This window comes from Adiantum capillus-veneris, chromosome 3 (assembly GCF_014529385.1).
Source record: "Adiantum capillus-veneris isolate H3 chromosome 3, ASM1452938v2, whole genome shotgun sequence".
In the NCBI taxonomy this organism is placed as follows: Eukaryota; Viridiplantae; Streptophyta; class Polypodiopsida; order Polypodiales; family Pteridaceae; genus Adiantum; species Adiantum capillus-veneris.
Genome location: NC_140933.1, coordinates 137275950 through 137291405, shown reverse-complemented (window position 1 = coordinate 137291405; position 15456 = coordinate 137275950).

Below are 15456 nucleotides of genomic sequence, written 5' to 3'. Positions count from 1 at the left end.
TCACCCATTAAGCATATACAAAGAAGCCTAATGAGAGAAATGTATGGAGCCCACGTACGCACACACTCTAATCTAGCACACATGTGAAGCAAGAATGCTCAAACAAGAGGGAAAACTTGAGAGAGAAGAGAAGATTAACACTAATCATACACCATTAACACACATAAGCTTGAAAGACAAGAGAAAGTAGAGAGAACTTAGCTTCCATTAATCCCAATGACTACTACATATGATGTGGAAGATCCAAGCTCCATAGCCACTCCTCTTCTTCTTCTCCACACTCCCTCACACTCTCTTCTCTAAGAATGCCCTTTCACATCTTGTGAATTGACTTATATACAAGGGCTTTTAAAAATGGGCGGCCGGCCAAAAAATGTATAACATACTGCAAGTATCTAGTCATCAATATAATCAAAAAATGTATAACATACTGCAGGTATCTAGGCTCATCTAATCATCAATATACAACTTGGAACCCACTGTGGAGCCCGTAAATACAAAAAATATATGCATACACATATGTGTTCACACCCATGGAAGCATAATGCATGTCGTTGATGCTCGCCCGTCAACACTTGTGGTCAGTTTATCACCAAGTCCGTATTCGACTTGTTGATATACCCAAAACTGCATTTCGAACAAGGTTTGGACACTACGAGTTCTTGGTAATGCCCTTTGGGTTAACCAATGTGCCTGCAACATTCATGACTCTGATGGATAGTGTTTTGAAGCCGTACTTGGGCAAATTTTTCATCGTTTTCTCGATGACATTTTAGTCTACAGTAACATTTACAACATTTAAGGCAGGTTCATAATCAAAGGATTGCTTCCAGGTGAGGAGCCCTGGAAGGAGTTCTTGCTGCAGAGGCTTCGTGCTAGGGTGCCTTAGTTAGGAGGCCCTTGGCAACCTTCGACCGGCTGGATCTTTACAGAATGCGCCGAGTTGGTTTGAGCAGGAGACTGGAGGACCGCTTCGTTGTGAGTTTGCTTCGTTCTTGGGAGTTCTTATGGCGTGGCCTGGAGCAGAGACAGCCGATGTGCACGGAGGTGCGCCTAATGTAGCCCCTCGTCTAATACCCCATGGTTAGCACTCAAAGAGGCCACTTGGTTGGTAGTCGGCCTCATGTTTCTTGGGGTCCCATGGCAGCAGGTCCAGCGCGCTCTCTAGGTGACTGGCTAGAGTTCACAGGTTTGTCACAGGAGGTGCAAGGTTTCCAGCCTACACGGCATGAGAGAGGTGCAGAGCATGTGTCAGGACATCTCAGAGTCAGTTCGAGTTGAGTAGCTCACACCTCTCGAGCCAGTAGCACCCCATTGGATGGGAGCCTTCACACGACTGGAGGTTCTCATTTCAGTTAGGATCTGCTGAGAGATTGTCCCTGCCCTATTCTTCGAGCTTCATGGTGGGGGACGAGTACAGCGAGTTGCAGTAGAGTCCCCGCAGGTAGCAGAGTGTTGTTTCTAGAGGATCCGAGATGTGGGCATCTGTGGGAGCACTTGCATCATAGACTCTGACACGGCAGCTCTTGAGACTGGACATTGGAGGCTATGGGCTTGGGAGTGTTGTCCACTTGCACGAGTACAGTGTGATCCTGGTGAGTGGCTATGGAGGGACCCCTTCTCTTCTGCAGACCACCCAGGAGTCCCCTTCTTTCAGAACACTGTCCAGCTTGGACGTCATATACTTGCAACACAGAGAGAGGCCCGCGCTGCAGCACATCATTGGCAGGAGGAGGGCCTCATAGTCGAGTTCTTGGCAGCCTTTTGGCACAGTCTGTGGGACTCTAGACAGCCAAGGCGCGTCACTTTGTTTCAGTGGCTGGTTGCACACAGAGCTACAGCAGTAGGGAGTTGGCTTGTGCATAGTGGTCTCTCGATCGCATGTGCAGCCTGTGACTAGTTGGTGGAGAGTCGGCGTCATTGTCTTTGGGACTGTCCCTCGGCCCAGCAGGTGTGGCTACTAGTTCTTTGGCTGATGCCTACTCTCTCCACGGCTAGACAATACAATTGGGGGGCAGCGGCTTGGTCCACTCTCATGGGCCCGGCACTTCAGTTTGAACTATCTTCCACCAGTAGGATGATAGTGATACAGGGGGGGCGACCTACACTCAGCCTGCTATAGAGCTTACTCCACAGGAGTGGTGCAGTGAGAGAGAGGAGTGTTGGGAGCTCATCAGTGGCCTGACACTTTGGTTCATCTGGCGGGCCCGATGTTTCCGCATCTTTGAGGCTCGCCCTGTGCCACCAGCAAAGACTGTTCATGACTTTTGGCTAGAGCTGATCCATACTCTCAGAGGACAACTTGAGGGACTACAGGGCAGCTCCGACCGCATGCGGGAGCGCTGCGAGGCTTTCCTCTGACTTTGGCGCCCCGGGCCTTTCTACACCATTGTCCAGGGTGTGCTCAAATGGCACTACAGTCCACCTGTGTGGCTCTTCCCTCCTCCCATCTCTTGATTTAGCCCCATTATATATATGTTGTTTTTTCATTGGGAGAGTCTCCCCATCATGTTTGTTGTAGCCCTCTCTTGCAGAGGTGGTTGTAGCCCTATGGGCAGTTTTCATTAACTAATAGAAGGATCTTTTCTCGGAAAAAAAAACATCTAAGACAGATGTTTGAATTGTTACGAACAAATAAAATATATGCCAAGGAATCTAAGTGTGATTTTCTAAAAGAGAAAATTCACTATTTGGGGCATGTTATTTCAGCTAATGGGCTATATATGGATCAATCCAAAGTGGATACAATCCGGCAATGGCCTTCTCCTAAAAATCTGGAAGAGTTACATATTTTTTTAGGATTTGCAGGTTTTTACCGCAAGTTCGTTAAAAACTATGCTAATATTGTTGTTCCCATGACGGATCAACTGAAAGGCAAAGGCAAAGCCTTTCAGTGGAGACCCGCTCAATAGCACAATTTCGATACGCTCAAGGATGCATTAGCTACAGCTCCCATACTAGCTATTGTAGATCCTTTGAAACCATTCATTTTGGAAACGGATGCCAGTGACCATCCTATTGGAGTAATCCTGTTACAAGATGGAAGGCCAATCGCATTTGAAAGCAAGAATCTTGGTGCAGCTCAGTAGAACTACTCTGCTTATGAGCGCGAACTCTATGTAATAGTGTCTGCCTTAAAAACATGGCGGCATTATTTGTATGGTGCTCAGTTTGAGATTGTGTTTGACCATGAAAGCATCAAATGGTTTACACAACAAACGGATCTGAAGGGTCGGAAAGCCAGGTGGGCCGAGATTCTTCAGGAATATGATGCCAAGCTCTGGTATCGTAAAGGTTGATACAATGTGGTGGCTGACACTCTAAGTCTTATGCTGGAGATCAATTCTCTCTTGTTCACAAAACTTCGAACGGAATTTTTGGATTCTCTCAAAGGCAAATATGAGCATGATGAAGCATATTCCAAAATGTGGAGCCATGTACAAATGAGGGATCCTTCTCACTCTAATGATGGTAGTGTAACGTTAACCTCCACACCTAGTTCTCCTCTATCAAGTAATGAACTACAACGATGGAAGCATTTCACCATCGACAATGGGTACCTACTTCATAAGGGGAGATTTTGTGTACCGACGGACACAAACATTTGGCACCAAATTCTTTATGAATGTCATGATAGTCCAAGTGCAGGGCACCCTGGTATTAGAAAGACTTATGCTCTCGTACGACAACAGTTTTACTGGCCAGGTATACATGGCTTTGTCCAAGCTTATGTTTTGCATTGCCAAAAATGTCCAACAAAGAAGAGCGCCTGAAAGCATGAGGACTCTTACATCCTTTGGAGATTACCAATGGAAAATGGAAAAGCATCTCTATGCACTTTATTGTGGGTTTACCAACCACTGTATGAGGTCATGACTCGAAATGGGTGGTCGTAGACCGTCGTAGACCGGTTGACTAAACTATGTAAGTTTATTCCAACGGTTAAGACACTAGAACTAGCCAAGTTATTTGTGGACAATCTATACAAGTTATATGGTTTGCCAAGTAACACTGTCAATGACCATGATCCCAAGTTTAACAGTCATTTTTGGAGGGCTGTGTTCAAATGATTGGCTACACAACTAAACCTTAGTACAGCCGATCATCCAGAAACAGATGGTTAGACTGAACGAGTCAACCAAGTGCTACAGGATATGCTAAGAGCATACGTCAGTAAAAAACAGTCAGACTAGGAAGAATACTTACCTATTCTCGAGTTTGCCTACAATAGTGCTAAGCATGTCACAACTGGATTTAGTCCTTTCGTGCTCATGTATGGGTTTCAACCTAAATCACCTGTTACGGTGGGGTTGGCAACCGAAAAGCTCCAACAGGTTAAGGATTTTCTCCAAGACCACATGGATATGCTAAAACTTGCTCGTCAGAATGTCCGACAAGCGCAGGATCGGTATAAGAAGTATGCTGATGAGAAACGTTGGCAAGTTACCTTCGAGGAAGGGGAGGAAGTATTTTTATGTGTGCCAGAACATTCAGAAAGTCTGAAAACTGGGCCAACACCTAAATTATCTCCCCGATATCGTGGGCCTTTCAAAAATACTCAAGCGAGTAGGCGATCGTGCCTACAAATTATTGCTACCTACACATTTTCATATTCATCCAGTGTTTCATGTAAGTTGTTTACATAAGTGGTTACATGGGGACGACAATGTCATTGACCAATAGAGTTTGGTTGATTTCGTTGAACCTCCTACCTTACCGCATGAACCTGAACGTGTTCTCGATTATCATGAGTTAGGTACGCGTCATCATGTATGTCAACAAGCCTTAATCAAGTGGAAAGATCGACCTGAGGAAGGTGCCACTTGGGAAAACATTAGCGTTCTTAAGAAGAAGTTCCCCACTTTTGTTTTTGAGGAGGAAAACTCTTCTTTAAGGGGGGAGTAATGTCAGGACAACGGCAAGGCCAGACTAGACAAAGGCAAGGCCGGGCTAGGCAGTGTGGAAAGGAAGTCCAACTAGGGCAAAGGGCTAGGAGCCATGCTATATAGTGGGTGGTTGGGAGGTGGACTCCTAGGTTCTAGTTCCCCTTGTCTAACAATGTTGTTGATGCAACTACTTTGGTTTCATCAAATCCCAACAAATCCATGTTGACAGTATATATTGGACTTGAATGGTCTACTATTGAACAAAGTCGACAACCATCATCAATTTATGAATCTACTAAGTATGATTCACAAAGTAATATTGTGTTACAGCCAAGGTGCATCCACTTTTTAAAGACCGTGTTAAAGAGATTCAATGTTGGGATTTGGTCAACAGCTAAAGAAGCTAATGTTTACCAGATGTTGAGAACGCTTCAAAGCACTGTAGAGGATATCGCCATTTTTTGTAGTTTGGTCTCAAGAATCTTGCTATGTTCCTGAAGGCGTGAAATTATTTAGACCAAACAATCCTCAAGTTCCAGCTATGTTTAAGCTAGTGGCAAATATATATGCATGCTTTGAATGTGATCCATGCATAACAAAAAAAAATTATGACTCTCCATACAAATGTTGTGTTTCTTCTACAAATAATTGCATATTTCTTTAAAGTTTGATGAAGAAAATATGGTTGATAATGTTCTCATAGAAGAGTTGCTCCCATACTTGTTGCAACTTGACAAGAGCAAAGATGTTCGTGAGTTCATTGACTCTAATCGTTATGAAAAAGTCCCAATTTCCAGTGACAATGAATACAAAGGTCTCATGGACTATTGGAAATATTGAAGCTCTAGATGGTCGCAAAAGGAGATAACCACAAATAAACTACCAATGTTTGAGAAGCTAGGAGGAGTCAACTAATCCAAGCAGGGAAGAGGAGATTACAAGGAAAGAAATAGTAGAAATAATGGCAAAAGAAAAAACCAATATTGATATGATGAAGGGAGCACAATTAATATCCTTAGCAAGGAAGTTGGGTTGTGCCACACTATCATTGAAGACTATAACAACCAAGGCTTTTGTGAAGAAGCTACTAAATGAGCACAATCTTCTCAAACACTAAGGTACTACTCACTAAAAATCATGTTGAATTTTCAGTAAATACTTTTGTAAATGATATTTGTATTTTGAGTCAAAACACTCACTTCATCATGCTTTCTTGCAGATTTCATCAAGATTATTCTTTGAAGGAGTATTTCATTGGGAATTTGGACCATTTCATTTAGATGAAAGAAGAAACCTCTAAGAACAACCATGGGTTACTTTGCAAAATTTTGTGTTTTTGCAACTAAAAACAATTCACATAAAGATTATTCTCTGTGTTTGAGTTTTTCTTGATATTGAATCATTTTTTTTAATACCAATTTTCACCTAATTGTACTTCACCATTGGTTTTTAGACCCATTGTATCAATCTACTTGGAGAGCTTTAAAGTTTACTTATGTATTGACAAATTGTCCTACTTTTATAATCACAAGGTTTTTTAATATTGTGATGCCAATTTAAGATTCTTTTGGATGTCTATAGTGATCAAATGTTGAATGTTAAAACCATCAACTTTGTTTTAAGGTTTAAAAATGAATATCAATTAAATGTTTCGTGTTTCTTTTTAGAGCCAAAAGAAAGAAATCTATTTGTTTTAGAGTGGAATAATTCGTTTGAAAGAGAAAATTTTTCTATTCAACCTTTTATGGGGCCTCATCGAAGCTATCAACCACCCCCTACTTAGTTACTACTTACCTTAAAGCAACAACGGTGGGTTCTTATCTTAGATATAGAGGGTTTACTACTTCATTCATTTAAAATGCGACACGGTGATATTGTTCCATCATGGACCGAGCACATGCGAATTGTCAATGACAAAGATGAAGTTTATCATGTGGTGCGTCGTGATGCAGAAGCTTTCTTCGACTTTTGTTTTGATTATTTTGAACCCTGGATATGGAGTTGCTATAATCTAACCAAAGCTCAACATATACTTGAGATGTGCTTTCCTAGGCATTGTTCAAAGTTCAAGATGCTTATGAGCAATAAGAATTGTCAAAATCCAAATATGATGATTGGATATAAAAGAGTTTATCATAAGAATTTGACTTCGGTTTGGGGGATGTTTGAGGATCTACATGCTAGAAACACATTAATTTTTTATAATACTCCATATAGAGTGATGTGGAATATGCCAGGAACTTATCTCATATTTCCAAAATTTTGGAGACAAACACCCGAACAACTTCAATGCTTCTTAGAAGGCACAATAGTTCCATGGTTAGTGGGATGGTTGTGTGTAAGAAACAAGAGGAGTTATACTTCCAATACAATTGTGAACAATGTAAAGGATCCTGAGATAACTTATGTCATGAATTTCTACTTGTCAAGAAGACAACGTTGAGAGTCAGATGTTGAAGTTGTTTGGCAAGGATGCAGTGACAGAGATATTAACTGTACATAAAACCACATATCAATTAGAACTGGTTCATTGTAAATTGTTATTCAAGATGAATATAAACTGTAAATTTATCTTTCATTCAACCATTTATCACTTTATTTTTTTCTGCTTGAAGTGTACCCTATTGTAAGGAGACTTCTGTTCAATCTAATGTGTTTCACATGGAGTGCACCTTAACATTTGGGGGACTCTTTTATTAATGGAGTGCATCCTTCTTATGGGTTCTCTTTGTCTTGTTGCTTTGAATAGAGAATTATCTATATTGTGCTCATATCTTGTGTAAATGGATCCATCATAAGTATTTAGGCCTCGTTTAACTTGGATTTTTTCCACAAAGTTCACCCTAGTGAAAGGGGACTTCTTTATTGATGGAGTGGATTCTAGTTTAAGGATACAATTTTTTATTTGTATTTTTAGTTTGGAATGTGATCACTATTTTTGTTTACACATGTATAAATGGATTTAGTGAAGAGAACCCTTTTTGCTTCAAGATGACAAGTACAACTTGAACAACGTCCTTTTTGCTTCAAAACATGAGTACGAATTCTTATGCTGGGTCAATGGGTGGTATATATTATTTTGTACTTAATATAAGTTGTATCAATAGAGACCTCTTTTTTATACTCATTCAATAAAAAAATATTCATTGAACGATGTTGTTGTCATATTAGCATGGAGACTCATACAAGAATATGCCATGTTGTTGTGATATTGGCATGGGAATTCATATGCATGTATTCATGCACAAATATTTTTTTTTTAAATCTAAATCATTACAATTTTGAATAAGATGAAGTTATAACCCATTCATTTAAAACATAATGTCAAAATCGCAACTCTTTCTCATAAAATCCATTATTGACATTAGTTTAAATTCTTCTTCCTTAAGACTTGTGTTTTCCAAATATGTTCAATGATAAGAACAATGTAATAAACACAAGAGCTTTACATTTAATATAGTTGCAAATAGATTGAAATTTTCTTTATAAAAATTATTTTTTTCTCGTAAATACACATAGAATAGCATTGACACAAGTAACATGAAATTGATTGAATAGTTTAGAGTAGCCAAGTGGTGGATTTTAAAACCCCTATGCTATAAAATGTATAAAATTAGGATGACTTAACATAGGTGTAGCTGAATACCTAAATGTCTTATCCTCATGAACATGTTCAAAAGAATACATCTATGTGCATAAGGTGGCGTATCACATGGTATTCTAGAATGTAATATATGTTATCTTGACACTTCTTGATGTAGCTCAAAAAATATCTAAAAAAGCAAAGTGAAAGCGATACCTTAAATAAAATTCTTTTTTTTTTTGTTAATGGTCAAGTTGGCTATATTCATAAAAATTGAAAGTGATCATTAGTCTTGGGAATGAGAAAAAAATGTTCATAAGCCATGATACTTAAAGATGTGTGAAATGAAGAGGGTTTCCATATGGTGTGCTTTAATGTACTTATTGATTGGTATAAAATGTGCTTATTTACTAAAACGGTCTACGATCATTCATATTCATGTATTCCCATGAATAGACCTTGGAAATCCAAGATGAAAGACATGTATATACTCTCCCATGGAGAATTAGGTATAGGTAGTGGTTGAAACAAGCCATGCTATTTTCCTTTATCATAATTTGTCTTTTGACATACAATGCAGTGGGCAACATAGTCCCCTATGTTTGCCTTCATTTTTGGCCAATAAAAGTAAATTTTTACTCCTTCAAGAGTACCTTAAATCCATCTATGTCCTTCATAAGGGTTGCATGAGATTCATACTACATAACTTTTTCACGCAGACTATGTGTAACACATAACCTATTACCATAGAGAAGATAACCATCTTGCACATTGTATGGTTCCTCTTTCTTTCCTAGTGCAATCGCTAAAATTGCATCTTTGAAGTTTGGATACGTAGCATAATCATTTATAATTGAGGATTGATACAACATTCACCTTTGGCCTACGTGAACGAGCATCACCTACTTGGTTGTGCTTACCAACTATGTGAGCAATATGAAAATTAAATTGTGAGAGAGACTTTTCCCACCTCATTTTCTTGTCACTCAATTTAGTTTTCATCATACAGTACTTAAGAATTTTATGATCTGTGTGCAAAATAAATGGAGGGCCTAGTAGATAATGTTTCCATGCATCTAAGGCATGTAGGATAGCTAGTAGCTCTTTTTAGTATACACATAGATTCTTTTCTTTGTCATTCATCTCCTCCTTTTATATGCTATGGCATGCCCTTCTTGAAGAAACACAAACCCAAGGCATTGTCCACAAGCATCCGAGGGCTTCAAAAGGTTTTAAGAGGTCTGCCAATATTACTACGCTTTGAGAGACAAGCTTTGCTTTAAGGTTTTCAAAAGATTCATTTTTTTTTGCAGTCCATGCAAATTTAACGTTCTTGCTAGTTAAATCATACAATGGCCCTACTATGAGAGATTTTTTCTATGAAGCGTCTACAATATGTGCACATTCCTATTAAGCTTCTTAACTCATGTAGATTTGGTATAGGCCATCCTTTTATTACCTTCATCTTTTCAGGGTCTATTTGGATCCTTTCTTGGGAGATAATATGATCTAAATATTGAATCTCTTTAAAGAAAAATTCACTTTTTTTACTTAATATAAAGCTTATTATCTCTCAAACTTGTAAAATTACCCAGAGATGTTGCTTGAGTTCTTCAATAGACTTGGAGTAGATGATAATGTTGTCCAAAGAACACTCTCGTGAAGCTTTGATGAGATCTAAAGGTCCCTCCATCATTTTAAAGTGGCTTGTGCATTAGTAAGCCTAAAAGGGAGTACTAGATAATCATATAAGCCAAATGTTGTACAAAAGGCCGTCTCATGAATATCTTCATGCACAATCCTTATCTGATGATAACCACTTTTGAGATCTATTCTACTAAAGCAAGTAGATCCTTGTAGCTTATCGAATAGATCCTCTATCTTGGGGATATGAATCTATACTTTATGGTTATCCTATTAAGTGCACGATAATCCACACATATTCTATAAGTACCATCTTTTGTTTGTACTAATAGAACTAGTGAACAAAATAGAGATAAGCTAGGGATTACCATCCCTTTTTCCACGAGCTCATTTACTTGCCTCATAATCTCCTCTCGAGCCTATGAGACTGGATAAGGAAGCTTATTAGGGGGTGAACTACCAAGTAGAAGTTATATGGTATCATCATCTTGTCCTCTTTTGGGAGGTAGCTCTTTAGGAATTTCATCCATAAACACATCTTGAAACTCATTTAGGAAATTAGACAATTCTAACTCCTCTTTAGTTTTATTTTGTACTTCTTTAAAAACTATTCGAGTGGTATAGTGCTACTCATGCTATTTACATCAAGTGTAATATCCTTGCCTTTATAGGAAAAGAATACTTTTCTTTCAAGAAACTTCAAAGTAGCAACCATGCGATCAAACCATGGTGCTCCTAGCATAGCATCTTCATGTTTGAGTGGAGAGATAAAAAATCTTCTTTATCTACATAGATTTGCACATGGAGCCTTAGCTTCTCAATGAATGGAGTGACTGCAGCCTCTTGTCCCTTAAAAGCTCCATCTACTTTCACAACATCCCCCATCTCAGAGTCATGTATTCCTAGCTTAATAGCTAGTTTGATAGAGATAGAATTGTGGGTGGAGCCAAGATCAAAAAGTATGAAAGCATCATGCTCTCTCAATTTCCCCACGCATAAGAGAGTGGAGATCCTTTGCAATGGCCTTCCTCTGTAGAAACTTCCACATGGTAGCTCTAAGAGGGTCATTATGTTCATTTCTCTTAGGACATAAACATGTTCTTGCTCTCCACACTTGAAGCACTTGTTATCCTTGTGATAGTGCTCTATCTCTTTAGGAGAAAGTTTGCTTTTACCTTTATAACCTTAGGAAAGTGATGTTCTTTCCTCCCTCTTTAAACCTTTTAAGCTTGTGTGACCTCTTCCATGCCGCATAGATTCATCACTTACCTCTCCTCTTTGCTTTCTTGAGTGATGAGTCACCACTCTCCTTATACTTAGATCATGACAACAAGGAGGAGGAAGAAGAAGCAGAAGATGGTAACCGCTTCCTCTTGGGATTATTTTCTCCCTTCTGAGGATGAGCATGGGAGGAATCGCTTGATGATTTTCTCTTCTTGGGAGGACTGGGTGACCGCTTTGCCTGCCACCTTCTTGAGACTACATCACTTTCAGAGGTAATGGGAGTATCACTTCCATACCTCTCCCTTGAAAGTTCTCGACGCATAGTATCTTCTTGGATAGGTTTCGGTGTAGGTTCTTTCTAATTCCTGAATTTTCTCTTCATTACCCAAAGGAGTTCCTCTTTTAGAGGTCTCATTAGGAGGCCTCACAAAAGCTTTCTCTTCTTGGGTACTTGAAGGAACTTGAAGAGTTTGTAGTTGGCTTTGAACCTTTGCTTGCATAGTAGGATTACCCATGGCTTCTTGAAACTTTCCAACAAGGTATATGAAAATTCTTTGACCATCATTAGTGGTTACATCATGTGCTAGATTCAAGTTATCAATATCACCCTATTCTCTTGATTATGTTGTGCTTTGATTAGATTCCTTTTATGTGTATACTAGCTCTTTCTTTGGCACTTTCGAAACCTTAGTTGCTACTCCTTTTAACCCTTGAAAACAAGCACTCAAGTATCCACACACTTGGTTTAGAATCTTGTTGATTGCAAAGAGTAGTGGAGTGGGTTTAACAATGCTAAGCTGATACCGATTCCTTTTGAGCTTGCTAATAGCTCAATAATGGTTAAGTTGTAGAGGCAAGTCTAAAAAGTCTTCATTGTTAAGACCATAGTTCTTGATGTTGTACCTAGATCTTGCAAAGAAGGTATGCCAACCGAGATAATAAATCCCAATCCCACATACCCCATTGCAATGAACAACTCCAACGATTTATAGATTACTCAAGGACCTCTCTTCTTAGGCAATACAAGAGAAACTTAGGCTCTAATACCAATGCCAGAGTATCTAAAGTTTTCATGTAATCACATCAAATTTTTTGATAGGAGAGTTTTCTTTTAACCTGGTTCTTTAAAAGAGAACCGTAGGGAGTGCATGACCCATTTCACAACATCATTTACACATTGGAGAATCAAATCATGCAACATAACTTGAAAGAGAAAAACACAATTAAAATTGAGAAGTTATCGAGGATCGAATTTTCTTGGAGTCGGTTCCCCCATTAAAAGGACTTTTGCATTATAATTCTCTCAATGAGAGATTTGTTTACAATACAAGCTTGTGCTCTTGCACAACTTTTTTGAACTGATGAAGATAGTGGGCTTCATGATTCACATATGGTGTAACCCTCCTTCCCAAGCTCTAAACACCTCAGCAGGGAGAAAGAGTTGTAGGGATGGAGGTAGACGAGGGTGAAAAGAAGTGTTCCTTAAGCAGAGAAGTAGTTTTTCTTGTATGCTTACTCTATAAGCAATCCTTATGCATAGCTAGAATAATAGAGAAGAAGAAGGAGAAGAGTTTTCATACGTTTACTTGCTTGGATTTGCATCCCAAGTACTTGAGCAAGAAGATCACCTCTTGAGCTCCTATGTGAGAGGGAGAGAGAGAGAATGCTTGCTTGGCCACTCTTGGACACTTGAGACTTAGAGAGGATGCCCAAAACTCCAAGAGCCCCCTCCCTTTTGCTCTTCTCCCACCAACCAAAATTCCCAATATGGGTGCTACTTGCTGAGACCAAATCATAAGTGAAGACTTAAAGTGCAACTTGATGCATGATTTTTAGAGTCAATAGAATCAACCCAATTGTTTCCCACTGAGCGTTTGCACCTGAAGGCTGAGGCTGCTTACACACCGGCCGCTTATCCAGAGGGCAACCCCCTACCCAAGCATGGGCGGGGATTGAGCTCCTGTTAGCTCAACTAGGAGAGGATGTTTGACTAGTGAGCTAAAACCACGAGCTAAAACACCAGTGATTGTTTGAACATGAAAAGCTGTTAGTAACACATGCTTGCTCGCCCAAAAAGTGACGGACAAGCATATGGGCAATGTGTATCCAGCCTGAGTGTGTAAACGCCCCACGACACTAATTGACACCTCCCCGTCCAATCCATTTAGAGGAAACATATGGTTTGGGCGAGGTTTGACCTCACAACCTCCCCGTCATGGAGCAAATGTCTTACCACTACACTAGCGGACGTGTTTTGTTATGTAACAAAATTGTAACATTATATTAAGTAGTTTCGGTACGTCCATGATCCTAGTCTACACAGAGTTTACATCAAGTTCACATTTAGTTCATACCACCAAAATGTAGTGCACATACCTTATAGAGTTCACATTTGCTCCAGTTTACACTTAATTTACATGTAGTTCACATTCCAGATCAACGGTTGTGATCTTCATCGACACACAACGTTGATTTTTAATTATAGATCCCCTCTAAAATTGAGGTGTCATCTAGTGACGAGGGTAAACGCCCTCAATCTCCTTTAAAATTGGAAAATTTTGCTACAAATACCCGAACTTTGAGTGCTAAATACTCAAACATTGGTTCCCCCAAGGTTGCCCTAAGAGGGAGTTGTAAATACATGATATGTGTAAAGTTTCTCCCTAGTACCTTCCTCGTGCTAATGGTAAAAAATAAAATAAAATATGGTACAAATACTGGTAAGTATCGTTAACTTATTAATTAATTCGAAAGATTCTCCCTTTCCCAGATCAAAAATTCAAAGCCTCTTCGTTCTCTCCTGTTCTTGCGTCCAGCCTCTTTGTCCAAAACTTATTGTGATTGCTTGGACGCCGCCTATTCTCCTATTTTTAATTTTTTTTTTACAGCCGGTACCCCCTACTTTAGTCCTTATTATCTCCTACTGGGAGCTTTGAAATAAAATCCATTAGTTCAAAGATCCTTCAAATCTCTCTCGGCTAACTGTGAAAGGATGAGGCAAAGGGAAATCTGAATGCCATGAACGCATGCCGAGACGTAGGCAGGCCTGCCACATGGGGAGAGAGAGAAAGAGCATGTGTGTCTACTCCGGGGGGGGGGGGGGGGGGGGGGAGAGAGAGAGAGAGAGAGAGAGAGAGAGAGAGAGAGAGAGAGAGAGAGAGAGAGAGAGAGAGAGAGAGAACGCCTGGGAGTCCACTCACGCAATGCACACAAGGAAGAGGCAAAGCAAGCACACCTACAAGGAAGAGAAAGAGAGAGCGCAATCTGGCTCTCTGTGCACATCATCGACGCAAGAGAGAGAGAGAGAGAGAGAGAGAGAGAGAGAGAGAGAGAGAGAGAGAGAGAGAGAGAGAGAGAGAGAGAGAGAGCCACGCTTGTCTCACTTCCCTTTTTTCCTTCCACTAATCACCCTTCCCTTTTCCCTCCGTTCACTAATAGCTCATTACTTCGTTAGTGTAGGAGCCTATTTCAAATTCGTGGCCTGTGGTTAAACCACGCGGAAGAGATTTTCTAACGGCTCATGCTGGCTTTATTAATCGCAGTCAGATCAAACCAATGCATACTTTTAACACTCGTTCAGGTTTTTTTAAGCGCTTGACAGTCCATGGCCTGCCCACGTCATTTGCAGCATCTTCATTATTCTCGTCAATGCCTGCAGGGTAATCTCGTTAACCCACGTGGAAGAGCTTTTCTAATGGCTCATGCTCACTTTATTAATCGCAGACAGATCAAACCAACGCACACTTTTTTAATCGCAAGCAACATCGGCAACCTGAATGAGTGCGCGTTTTTTTAATCGCAGGCAGCGCTTGGCAGTCCATGGCCTTCCCACGTCGTTTGCAGCATCTTCATTATTCTCGTCAATACCTGCAGGGTAATGGCCAACTGCAAGTTTCTTGGCTTCCTTGCATTGCGCCCGGCTTGCTGCATGCTTCCTTTGTACAAAAATTTTGCGTGGTTTTCTTAGCAAAGCTACATTAGCAGTCATAAAGAGACCTCGTTGCTATGTTAGGATAAAATCTAGTGCTTATTACGAGCGGCGGCTCATCCCCACATTCTCTCTCCTCTATCTTCACCACAATGTTGTGGTGTCTAATGTTCTGTTTGGAAAGTCAGCAA